The 13,133-nt window shown below is 36.5% G+C and overlaps 1 protein-coding gene across 2 annotated transcripts in view; it reads right to left on the bottom strand.

Annotated features, from left to right (window-relative positions):
- The window catches only part of FGF14 (fibroblast growth factor 14), a gene marked incomplete at its 5' end in the record, with an annotated part of 642,354 nt that overhangs the window by 144,275 nt on the left and 484,946 nt on the right, over positions 1 to 13,133 (bottom strand). The gene's annotated exons all lie outside the window — the stretch shown is intronic.

Here is a 13,133-nt window from a genome sequence, read left to right as displayed (position 1 = left end):
CAGATTCTTAAATGTTTCAGTGAAATGCAAAAATATAGGGGAGGAGAGAGCAGAGGTGTTTGTCGATGTGGCAGAATGTTGAGCAATTGATGAACCTGAGTGAAGGGCGTACAGGTGTAATTTTCACGATTATTACAAATCTTCTGCAGGTTTGAGTATATATAAGAATGAAAAATATGAGAAAAATCAGTTTAAGATTTAAAAAAAGGAACTCACAGAAAGATCTTATGAATATTAATAGTCTCTTTACTTTGCAAAGCAACCTAAAAAAAGGAAATAAATTTTGGAATAAATGAAAAAGTTCAAATTATTGGACTTGCATTTTTTTTCTTCTGCCTCCTTTCTCCTCTTTTTACAACTTCTGACCTCCCTTCTTTTCCTTCCTCCTTCAGTTCTTCTTATTTTGAATTAAGGCTCCTTTATAGTGCTGATTATTTGAATTCATCATGTGCTATCAGTTCTATTTTTTTCTGTCTCTGTGTAGGGTAAAACATGTTCTCTCTGTGTACTTTGAACAAACTGCAGCTTTGAATAGTTCTCAGTTCTGCAGGATTGTGAGGGACAGAATCACCAGGAGCAATCTGAAACCCAAATGTTTACAAACAATGAAATCTGCTATTTCTTATAGCAGATTTCTTATAGCAGAGTCCAGCTCTACCTCTAACTCTCCAACTCACTGTGTGACTCTGGAAATGCATTCGCTCCTGCAGGATATCTTAAATCATGAAAGGAAGCCATGGGATAATGTGGTCACCAAAGCTCCAACACCTGTAGGTTATTCTAAATCAAATATATAAGTTAGAATTTGGTACCAATTAGGTTCCCTAATGGGGAAAGCAAACAAATCATATGGCTACGAGAAACAAGCCTGGAAAGGCAGAAGAGGACGAGGGGGGAGGGAGGGTCAGGGAATCCATGGTCAAAGGCAACAGGAGTAAAATAAATCTTAACTCAAATGGATGGGGCTTTTAAACTCTCCAAAGCTGAGATGATAGTGTGACCCATCTTCACCCAAACTGAAATGTTAAAAGTCACAAGGATGGCTTTTCTCTTCCACATATTTTATTTGCAGTTTTCCAACAAAAAGAGAGTCACATATTTTTCAGTCTTTTTTTTCCCACATGGTTTTGAGTTGCTGAGCTGCAAAAGGTACTACATATCACTTGTTGGGGTAGAGAGTTAAATAAGACATGTACTATGGGTTGAACTCTGTACCCCAAAAGATGTTGAACTCCTAACTCTTAGTGCTTATGGATGAATGACCAGTGTGACGATATTGGAGACAGGGTCTATAAAGAGGTAATTAAGATGAGTTCTTAGAGTAGCATGTAATTTAATACCACTGGTGTCCTTATAAAAAGGAGAGAAGTAGTCACAGAGATGGACACACACACACACACACACACACACACACACACACACGGAGAATGTCCTGTTAATAGCAGAGCATGGTGCTATACTTCCACCAAGGGAAGGACACCAAAGATGGCCACCAAATCCTCTAGGAGATTGGCTTGGGACAGACCTCGGGGGGAGTCCTCAGAGGGAACCAACACTGACTTAGGTATAAAGGAAACTGGATCTGAGACTTCTGACCTGCAGAACCAGGAGACCATGCATTCCTGTCTTTTAAGCCATCCCGTCTGTGGTGCTTGTTAGGGCAGCCCTGGCCATCAGATACATGTCACTTCAATTTAATCAGCTTATAATCTAGACAAGGAGAAAATGTAAAATTACCAAGAGACATGATATTATAATTGCATGAAGAGAGATTTACAGCATGGCAGATCAGCAGAGGGAGATCTCAGTCTCTGCTTCTGCCTTCTCCTCCTCCCCTTCCTTCTTCAGGTCCTCCTCCTCCTTCTCCTCCTCCTCCTCCTCCTCCTCCTCCTCCTCCTCATCATCATCATCATCATCATCATCAGGACTAACATTTGATGAGCCCTTGCTAAGTGTCAGGCAAGGCCCTCAGTACTTTGCACATTTAACCCACTCAACATTCACAACTTTAAACCCTCACTTAAAACAAAAGAAAACGAGCAGAGAACAGTTCAGAAACTTAATTGATCACACAGCTTGTAGATGGTGGGACCAAATTCAGCCAGGTAATGTGAACCTATGTCCACTGCTTCCCAGGGCTATGCTCTGCTTTTCTCAGTTATTCTGCCAGACTAGGAAAGATTTTTTTCCCCAGAGGACAATAAAAAGCAAAAGTAAAATGACATTTGAAATGACATTTATGCCCTGGAGATGTCTGTATTTTACTAAACTAATTATATCACAGGCCAGTTGCTGTATGTATCAATCTCGCTACAATTTTGAGATGTCTGACACCACAATATGTAAGTCATCAAAGAAACGCTGAAGTGAAGGAAACTTGGATCTATGTATTTTTACCCTAGCTATGTTCCTCGAATCCTTTCAGTAAGACATTAATAGATATCAATTCTAATTCCTAATTATTCAAGCATGATGATGCTGCCAATTGTAGATTCTTCAAAAAAAAACTCTTCATAATGAATAATTTGTGAGTAATGTTACTTTATCCTCTTGTTGAAGGGGAAAAAACAACCCCATGTAATGTCCTGACAAATGTCATTGAAAAGACAATGTTAAGACAGAAATACCCTTTGCACATGCAGCTAGCTGTCTCATCATAATCCTTGAGCATGGACTATGGGGCCCATGATAATAAACATCTATTCTTCCAAGAGTACATGATAGATGGCTTGTTTACAATATCGTGGTCCTTCCAACTATGTACTCTGGGGACTAAAAATTATAGATTTATGCTCAAGCTCATTGTATGTACTTTAATCCCTCAGCAAGTGGTTTCTCCATTGATTTTATTTTAAACTCATCAAGTGACTTCAAAGGGGTGACCTACATTGATAGCTTGATTTGGAATTTAGTCTCAAACCTCTCTGCACAACTGAAATATTCCCAAGTACATTTAGAATCACTGTTAGATCAGATGAACTCTGTTATTAAACTTTTCTATGTTGCACTACCACTGAGATGCATTCCTAATGCAAGCAAATAAAATTTCAGAAATTATTATACTTAGCTCTATTAGCAGATATCTTTAAAACATTTAAATTATGTGAGCTCTGTTTCGAACAATGATCTATTTGAATGTAATATTTATTTGAGATGATAAAAGGCATGTCTATGCACTCTCACATAAGTATAAATGTCTATTACGGTTATAATGTTGGTTTTCCCAACATTTCTGAGAGTGACCCTGGAGTAGACAGGAGAACAGGAAGAGCATCCACTCACTCCCTGTTAGACCAGAGTTTCTTCATTGAGATCTCTGTGGAAAAAAAAGTACCAGAGGAAGGAAAATATAGTGCTGCTGGCACCATGCCCACCGGGCCAACTGCACAGCTGTTGAAATTCCAACTTGCTCTTCTTGTGGATACGACAGGCATGGCAATGTTTGCTGACCTAATGTAATTAATTGCTACCGTCCTTCCAGAACATAATCACAATGTCTGGAGATTAAACAAAACATAATTGAGTACTTCATCTATTCCTCGGAAAGCATTTCAAATGTCATCATCATGTTATAAAAAAGTCACTCAGAATTCTCAAGGTCACTGAGAAGTCCAAATGCTTAAATTAGAGCTTGGTAACATTGTCAGGGCTCATTTGGTCTTGTTGCACATTTTTTTAGATGAAATTATTTATTATCTAATTATTTACAAATTTTAATTTAAGTGATAAATTAAAAAATAAAAGTTATAGTATTCATGAGATATCATGCACCATTTAAATATGTCTGTATTTTGTGATGCTTAATTCAGTCTAAATATATCTATCGCTTTGAGTGTTTTTTCTTTTTTTTTGTAGTGAAAACATTCAAAATTCTTTTTGCTAGTTTTTTTGAAATAGTACACAAACCTCTATTGTGATCCTCCTGTGTGACATCACGTAAGAATGTCCTGCATCTCTCTAACTGTAACATATCTTTACTTACCCCAGCCTCTAGGGAACACCATTGGACTCTGAATCCCTAGAAGAACAACTTTTTATGATTCCATGCATGAGTGAGATCAGGTGAGACTCATCTTTCTTATACTTTCTTTCTTGCCTGGCTCATTTCACTTAACATAATCATATCCAGTTTCCTCCATGGTGTCACAAATGACAGGATTTCATTGTTTCTATGACAGAATAGTATTCCACTCTCTATACGCACCACATTTTCTTTTTTATTCATCAGTTAGTGGTCACTGGTTGCTCCCACTTCTTGGATATTGTGAATAATGGTGCAAAAAATATTGCAGTGTAGATGTTTCCTCGACTGATTTCACTTTCTTGTAAATATGAACACTGTAGTGGGATTGATGAATCATGTGATAGATGTATTTCAATTTTTGAGAAATCACAGATTTATTTTCACAATGGATATACTAATTTACATTCCCACCAACAGTGTACAAGGGCTCCCTTTTTGCCATATCCTCATCACACTTGTTATCATTTGATTTTTTTCATAATAGCCATTCTTACTGGAGGAAGGCAATATTGCATTATGATTTTGATTTCCATTTTCTTGATGATTTGTGGCGCTGAGCATTTTTTCATATACCTGTTGGCAACTTGGATATTTTCTTTGGAGAAATGTCTAGTACATTGCCTCTTTTTAAAAATTGTATTTTTGTTATGCAGATATCTTTTTTAATTCCTCATGTATTCTGAATATCAACACATTGTGATATGTATATCTTGCAAGTATTTTTCCCATTCTATAAGTATGTCTGCATTCTGACAGTTGTTTTCCTTTGCTGTTCAGAACCTTTTTAGTCTATTTTTTTTCTTTTGTTTCCTGTGCTTTTGAGATCTTGTCCACTTGTTCCACAGTCCTGAATTGTTCCCCCATGTTTTCTTCTAGTTTCACAGTTTCAGGTGTTCATTTAAGCCTTTAATCCATTTTTTGTGTTGAATTTGTAACTGGTGAGAGTTGGGAGTCTATTTCATTGTTCAGCATGTGGAATTGCAATTTTCTTAGCACATCTATTTCAAAGACCATCTTTTCTTCAATGCATGTTATTAGTAACTTTGTTAAAAATCAGTTACTCTTAGATGCATTAGATACTATTGTCTGTCTTATTGATTTATGTGTCTGTTTTTATGCCAATTCCATACTGTTTTGATTACTACCAATTGATAGCATATTTTGAAATCAGGTAGTATAATGTTTCTGCTTTGTTTTTTGTGCTAAAAAATGCTTTGACAATTTGGGGTTTTCGTTGGTCCTATACAAATTTTCAGATTGCTTTTTCTAGTTCTGTAGGAATGCTGTTAATTTTCACATGGATTGCATTGAGTTTGTAGATTCTTTTGGGCAATATGGACAAGTAACAACATTGATTGTTCCAACTCATGAACGTGTATGTCTACTTTTAGCACCCACTTCAACTCTCATCAATGTTTTATAGACTTCCTTGTAGAGATCTTTCAACTATTTGGTTAAATTTACTTCTAGGTATTTTTTTTTCCCAATATCATTGGTAAATGTGATTACTTTCTTGATTTCTATCTCAGATAATTTGCTTTTGGCATACAAAAATGGTACTGATATTTGCATGTTGATTTTGTGTCCTATGTCTTTGCTAAAGTCATTTATTAGTGATAATACTGTTTGTTGTTTTTGGGGGGTGGAATCTTTGGGGTTTTTTAGACAGAAGATCATGTTATCTTCAAGTAGTGAGAATTTGACTTACTTTGTTTTCATTTGTATTATCTGTGCTTCTTTTTTCTTGCCTGATTGCTTTGGCTAGGACTTCCAGTACTGTGTTGAATAAAATGATGAATGTGGGCATTCCTTGTCTTGCTCCAGATCTTATTGAGAAATCTTTCAGCTTTTCCCAGTTAGGATTATGTTAGCTGATGGCTAACTATATATGGCCTTTCTTATATAAGTTGAGGTATGTTACTTGTATACTTGTCAACATTTTCATTGTGTAAGGATGTTGAATTTTATCAAATGCCTTTCCTGACTCTATTGAGGTGATTGTATATTTTCAGTCTTTCATTCTGTTGATGTGATATATTATACTTATTTAGTGTTCTGAGGAGGGCATTTCCTTCCCATTATACCTGTTTACCTATCAATCCCTCTCTGTAGTCTGTCTAAAAACTGAACTATATACCTTTGCTTTTGAAGAATTACTAATAGCAAGAGTTGTAAATTATAGCCTTACACACAATAGCCCTAAATACGAATTTTACTTTCATGGTATTACAAAATGAGAATAAGAAAAAAAAATACCTGCATGTATATGTCAGTCAGAATACCAAATCTTAAGTGTGTACCCTCTCATTATGTGGGGAAAAATGTTGATTATGTTTTAGTAGTTTATAAAAAATGTTATAAACAAGTAACACACACACATAGACAAAGACATAGACAAGTAACATAAAGTAAAATAATTCTGCTTTTCTCTAAGGGGAATGTAATAGCACTTAACAAATCAACTAAAGTGAAATTAATAATTATAATTCATTAACACATTAAATATGACTCTGGGACTTATTTTATGTATTTTCAGAACTTAAACATTATGTTCCTTCCTCTTCACCTTGCATGCTTAGCATCACTGCTCCAAATGTAGAATCACCTCAAGTCAATAATGATGCAAAAAATCAATTTAAAACACTGTGGTCTTCCAGATATAATGCTGACATCACAGAAAATACAATTAGGTGTTGATCAGAATGGTTCATATTCTACTGTTGTATTAATTACTATACACAAATCATTTTCCAACTATGCTATGTTTCAATGGACCCCTGGGTGAGTCTCTCGTAAAGACAGTGATTGGAATAACTGATAATTAACAATAAGTGCTGCAATGTGCACATTTGGTAGTTTTCCTGATCACTGTTAGGAACAGAATATTTAATGAAGTTAGTGTTCATGAAAATTCAAACATATTTTGGTCCTAATGGTAAATGGTTTAATAAATCTGAGGAATTTCTTGTTGACACTAAGGACTGACCATCAAACACAAAATAAAATCAGAACTAGCTTTTGTGCCTCAGAAAACCAAAGTGTGATAGAACATCCTGTATGTTTAAGCTGTTTTGCTGATGTGGTCTCCTTTCTTTTTTGATTGTGTTGTTATTGCATAAATGGTGCATAAAAATTAATATGAACTTTGTCTTCGTTCAAATTACTTTAAGGTATTTGATTCTTTTAGAGAAGCACAGAGGAACTAATGCCCAAGGTAATTCTTCTATCTGCCCATTTAAATGTGCAAGTGTTCTTTGTAATGCAATTTTAAATTAAATAAAGCCTCAGTGCTATTTCTCCTGGGTATATATTTTGCTTTGCTAACTCTATCAAACAGTCTTCCAAATGACTCAAACTGCATTAGAAAAGTAGCTAAATCATTTATGGCACCTGTGGAACAATTTCTTAATAATTTCCTCCTTTATTTTAATATTATATTTCACATTAGATTTTATTTCTCCATGGACATTAAGAGAATGCCTCATATTTAGTCCCAAGGTAAAAACTGTCTAGAAAACTTTTAAACATTTAAAAGTTGATTTTCCATTATAAATATTGCTATAAATATAGTTTTCTAATTGATACTAAAATAAAAGCAATTCGAGGGTTAGAGGACTGGCTTCCAGTGAGCAGTAGGCTATTATCTAACCTGCAGTATCAATTCATTACCATATACCAAGACAGAAGTTTTTCACAACTAATAATTCTTTTTTTTTTTTTTTAAAGAGAGAGTGAGAGAGGAGAGAGAGAGAGAGAGAGAGAGAGAGAATTTTTTTTAATATTTATTTTTCAGTTCTCGGCGGACACAACATCTTTGTTGGTATGTGGTGCTGAGGATCGAACCCGGGCCGCACGCATGCCAGGCGAGCGCGCTACCGCTTGAGCCACATCCCCAGCCCACAACTAATAATTCTTAATGCAAAAAATAATTTTCCATTACTTCTACATTTTTCATTGATTCTATTGGTAACAAAATATGATTGTAGGATAGCAAGCTAAATGCTAAATGGTAATACTTAAATAATTAAAAATGTGGTAGATGCTACAACTTCTTCCAGAGTTACAAGTTATTACCACTGTTTTACCATTTGGCACAATGGCAAAATGAATATGAGCATAAATCTCAATTATAGAGAGAATGCTTGTAAATGAATTTGCATCTTTGCAATATGAGCATTTTATGTGGCTTCTAATAAAAATGGTTGTTTCTCATACTATAAAGCAAATGCAGCTTTCTAGGGAATGTATCATGTTTTACTTTTGTTCTTTATTACTTATAAGTAAGACACACACTGATTTCTTCAAAACTGTATCTCAATTACAGCCCAGAAAACCCATATTCTTAAACCGTAAGAATAGGATCACTCACCATAGGAAGTTTGCTGTGATGGACATCTCTTGTGCACTAAAGTTTAGGCAGTAGATACAGTACTATAATGAGCCCATAGTTGAAAGACAGATGAGTTCATTGGAGAAATTTACTTAATAGGGATTCATTAAAGCTCAACCCTTTGTCACTGTGCTCTCAGAAAGGGCATGCATAGTTTATTCTATAATACCAGTAAGTGCTTCTCGTATGACATAAACCAATATTTAACATTTATCAGGTTGGTACCATTAGGCACTAGATGTACCAGCTTAAAAGTAAAGTAGAATAATGTTTCTTATTTGCTCACGCAACTATTTCTGCTAAATAATGTCTGAAAGCCAGAATTAATGATCAAATAAAGTATCCCTATCTTCTCAGAGAACAAAAATGTCATGATTCTTAAAGCCTCCCAAGAATATCTTGTTCCCATCCAGTTTCTGTGGCTATTGGAACAACAAATAGCAACCAATTATGATGTCTGTGCTTGGGTTGGGGCATTCCTAATAACATGTGACTCATCTCTTCATTTAATTCAGTGGTCAGACCTTAAAGCTAATATCTAACTCCAGATAGTGCTGTTATAAGGTCTAATATGTTCTGCTCAGAAGTGCATTGTGTACCTTTCCATGGAAATTGCATTCCAAATGGAATGGGTTATCTTAGGACCAAAACCCAACATTCAGTGAAACCCTTAACTAGCTCAGAGCACAATGGCCCCTTCTGTATCATAAAGAAGTCATTCAAAGTTAAAAATGCAATGAGAATGGAGTTTCCATCTATAGAAACTCTGGATTCCTCAGGCCAAGCATAGTCTTATTCATCATTATTTCTTTAGGTTTACCAGGTGCTGGATCAATATTGTTTAATAGGTAATACTACCATGGCAGTATAGTCAACTGAAAAAATGGGATATAAAATTATTGAGGCTATATCAAGAATAAGGAGAAAAACAGCTAATCCCTGTTCAGAGCCCAGTTCTCAGAATCTCCGATAGGTAGCACTCACATAAGCCCATTATCAAAAGTAGAGAGAATAAGCAATTCTGAAATTAAAACAATCAGAAGGAAAACTTTCTAAACTCAACTTAGGTAGATTGTCTACTGCAGTTTCTGTCATGAGGGCTCCAACTTTTGCAAACACATGTTAAAGAAACACAGCTCTACAGAATTTAGTAGCTATTGGCTTTTTTGAAAAATTAATGCTAATGTTGATTTATCACTGTATGGTATATTTGTTTTCTTAGCATTTATGCAGTTTTATAAGTATTCATGCTGTAGAGAAGGAAAACAAAGAAAACTCATTCTCACATTTAGTTTCATCTATCATTTTAGTCTTTAAAGCTCCTCACATATAAAAATCACTTTCACCATCTACTACCTACCATGTTCCCTTCACTGGTGAAGACAAACATGTTTTTGAACATTTTAATCATCCCAACTTTTGTTATTTGTACTACATTATTTTATAAAGTTTTCACCCCAGGCCCCAAATTAGGGTAAAAATGTACACTGTGGTGAGTTTTATGTTTTTTTTTTCCTTTGACACTAAAAGGAAATATAAAAGCCAAGTATTTGTGCCATTTTATTACATTATAATAAAATAGCATTATAATTATTAATGTCTTTTGCTTTAAAATGTTTACATTTAAGTGTTGGTAACATGTACCAAATCAGGGTTTGTTTATTATTTTTGCCCCAAGTTTCTTTCATAAAGTAAAGACAAGATCATTTACCTCATTAGAGAAAAATAAGGTCAAGGGGCTTGGGATGTGGCTCAAGTGTTAGCGTGCTCACCTGGCATGCATGAGGCACTGGGTTCGATCCTCAGCACCACATAAAAATAAAATAAAGATATTGTGTTCACCTAAAAAACTAAAAAAATAAACATTTAAAAAATTTTTTAAAAAAAGAGAATAAGGCCATGTTCGAATGTAGATATTGGATATCAAGACAGCAATGTGCAAATAAGTGCTTTTTGTGATTCTAGCTTGGAAAATAAATAGATTTCTCCTCTGCTAACACTTTTTCAGTGAAAAAAAAGAGGTAAGTTATATGCACAATAAATGTGAATACGAGAGCTATCAAAATCTAAGTTAATAAAATTTGCTGTGAAAGTTTATTCTACCTTAACAATGAACAATCAAGAACTATAGGTCAAATGCTTCCTACTTTGCCATCACAATTGAGGGACCAGACTGATAGGAAATGGACAAACCTATTCATGGAATCATAGATCCTGGGAGGAGACCCAGCTTGTACAATGTATCTCGTCATCAAAATGTGAAATATGATATGTCAAGAACTACGTAATGCTTTGAACAACCAACAATAAAAAAAATAAAATAAAATAAAGATATTCTTGAAATGCCTTTTTTGTTGTTGTTGTTAGATCTTTAGGGTTTATTCTTTTAAGGTCATAGTTTTCAGTTATTTCCCAATCTTTAGCAGATATAGCACACTAGCTCTCAGTGGAAGGTGTACACTTAATGCTGAATGAGCAAGTAAAGGAACTCATTATTGATACCAAGAGCATGAATTTTCAGCCTACATTTATAAGTAATTATAACCTTTTTAAGTGAGTAAAAATAGTGTCCCACATATTTCTTGCAGAACCTTTGTAATATGTGCTTTAACTGCCAAACAGATATTATGGTTCTGGATATAGGTAAGAAATTTTATAATGATGGGCCCACATGGTCAACCATCTCTTGATACACAGAAAGGAAGCTCTGAGGTCATCTTCTCATTGGGCCACACACCTGGGACCTGCTAATCACCCAGAAAAGGAGGGAGGCGAGAGCCTGTTCTCCCCAAGCAGGGGACTCACATGGGAAGTCTGCACATAAATATAAACAAAATTAACTCTCAGAGGAAATTAAGGATTAGAGAAAAACAATTGACTAGTTAGAGATACATTTACTTGTATTAGTGTTTTCTAAAATCTCAAAAGCATTAACTTCTGAAGCAGCTCAGGCTTGTTGACGCTAATAATCTGCTCTGATGGGATGCTCTCATCTGGAAGTTCACCTTTCAATCCACCAGGTGCCAGTCAGTGGGGATTGACTGTCTTAGGCAGAGTTTTCCCCTGAGCTTTACAAGGTGTAGACAGCACCTTTTGTTCAGGGTTCCTAACCAGCCATTATCGGTTTGAAATTTAATGTCTTATGCTGTTTCTTATTTTTTCTTAGCTTATTTTCTCAAGTCTCAGCATAGTTCTTGTCTTTCCCTATATGGTCTTGGTGCTCCAGGACATATTTCTTGTCCTGTTCTTCCTACAGGTGGAGTGGGGAGGTCACAGACAGAACTTTTCTCCATGTACTCCATGAGCTTTCTCCCAGGACAGCTCATTTGGTCAACGGGAAAGGTGAGCATAGCTTGGGTTCACATCTTTCTGCTCACTTCCAGGGGCTTGAACCTCATCATGCCTTTATAATCCATCACAATAATTATCACATCAGCAGCAGCAGCAGCAATGGGAAATATAAAAGCAAGTCATCCCAGAATTGTGGTTTGTGAAGCCATGATGCAGACCTGTGTCTATTAGTATGCCTCTTTGGGCACCACACTAGAAATGCTTGGGCTACATATCCAAAGTTGTGGTTCTTAAAGCATGCTGGACTCACTGAATTGGAACCTTGGAGTCCAGTGGGCCGGTGTTCTTTGCTCTGGATATTTCCAAGGCAATCTGAGCTCATAGGATAACATTTGTGGACCATGGTGCATAGATCTGAAGATCTGATATTCCCTTTACATCTTATTAGCATGATTTTAATAAAGGCACAAGTTCTGAATTTAAGCCATCTAGTTTTCTACTCCATTATCCAAAATTGCTTCTATCAATTCTAGGTATTTAAGAATCTGGGCGAGGCGGATCCAAGATGGCGGGCTAGAGGGACGCAGCATTCTGTGTTTCTCAGAGACCTGTGATTCGAGTAGTGGTGATACTGCTTCACTGGGAGTGATAGATGCCCCACACCTCACAACTGCTCCCAGGAAGGAATCATGGCCGCTGTGCTGCCCGGTGCTCCAGGCCTTAGCGTCAGAGCAAGACCCCCAACTACTCACCCACACAGTGCTCTTGGCCATCCACCTGCGCAGGAATCCCTAATGCCAATCCTACACAGGACACCTGGCTGCTACCCATGTTCAGGAACTCTGGCCGCCACTCCCGTGTGGATCCCCATCTACTAATATGGGGTTCCTCCAGTCGTGTCTATTTTGGGACTCTGCAGCCACTGCCATAGTCCCCTATACAAGGCAGCCTGCCTACACCTGGAGACATGGCACAGGCTCAGAAGACAGCTGACAGCCCCAACACGGCATGCCACAGAGCTGCATCTCTGAACACAACACCCAATGCCATTCCCCCATCTGACCCCATCTTACTCCCCATCACTAAAAGCAGCCACCTCCATCTTGGGTCACCTACAGGGCCATCTTTAGTTGGGACAACTCCCAGTTTGGAACACCAGCTGGTCAGGTACCTAAAATCCTCAGCTCTCCATGGCAGCTACTAACCCAGTACAGTGACTGCCCAATACAAAACAGCTCTCCAAGACAGGTGTGCAGCCCCCAGAGCTCAACCCACAAGACCTCCAAATAGGAAGTAGAAAGGAAGAGGGTGAGTGAGATGCAGTTTAGAGACTAATTTAGAGACCAGGATCAAGTAAAATATATTATAATATTTTTTCAACAAGTAGGATTACTTAATAAAGTTCTTTTTAATATCTAAACTTACCAC

Source organism: Spermophilus citellus, assembly GCF_964194105.1.
Source record: "Spermophilus citellus genome assembly, chromosome: 1".
In the NCBI taxonomy this organism is placed as follows: Eukaryota; Metazoa; Chordata; class Mammalia; order Rodentia; family Sciuridae; genus Spermophilus; species Spermophilus citellus.
This window is presented reverse-complemented; position numbering and strand designations above follow the sequence as displayed.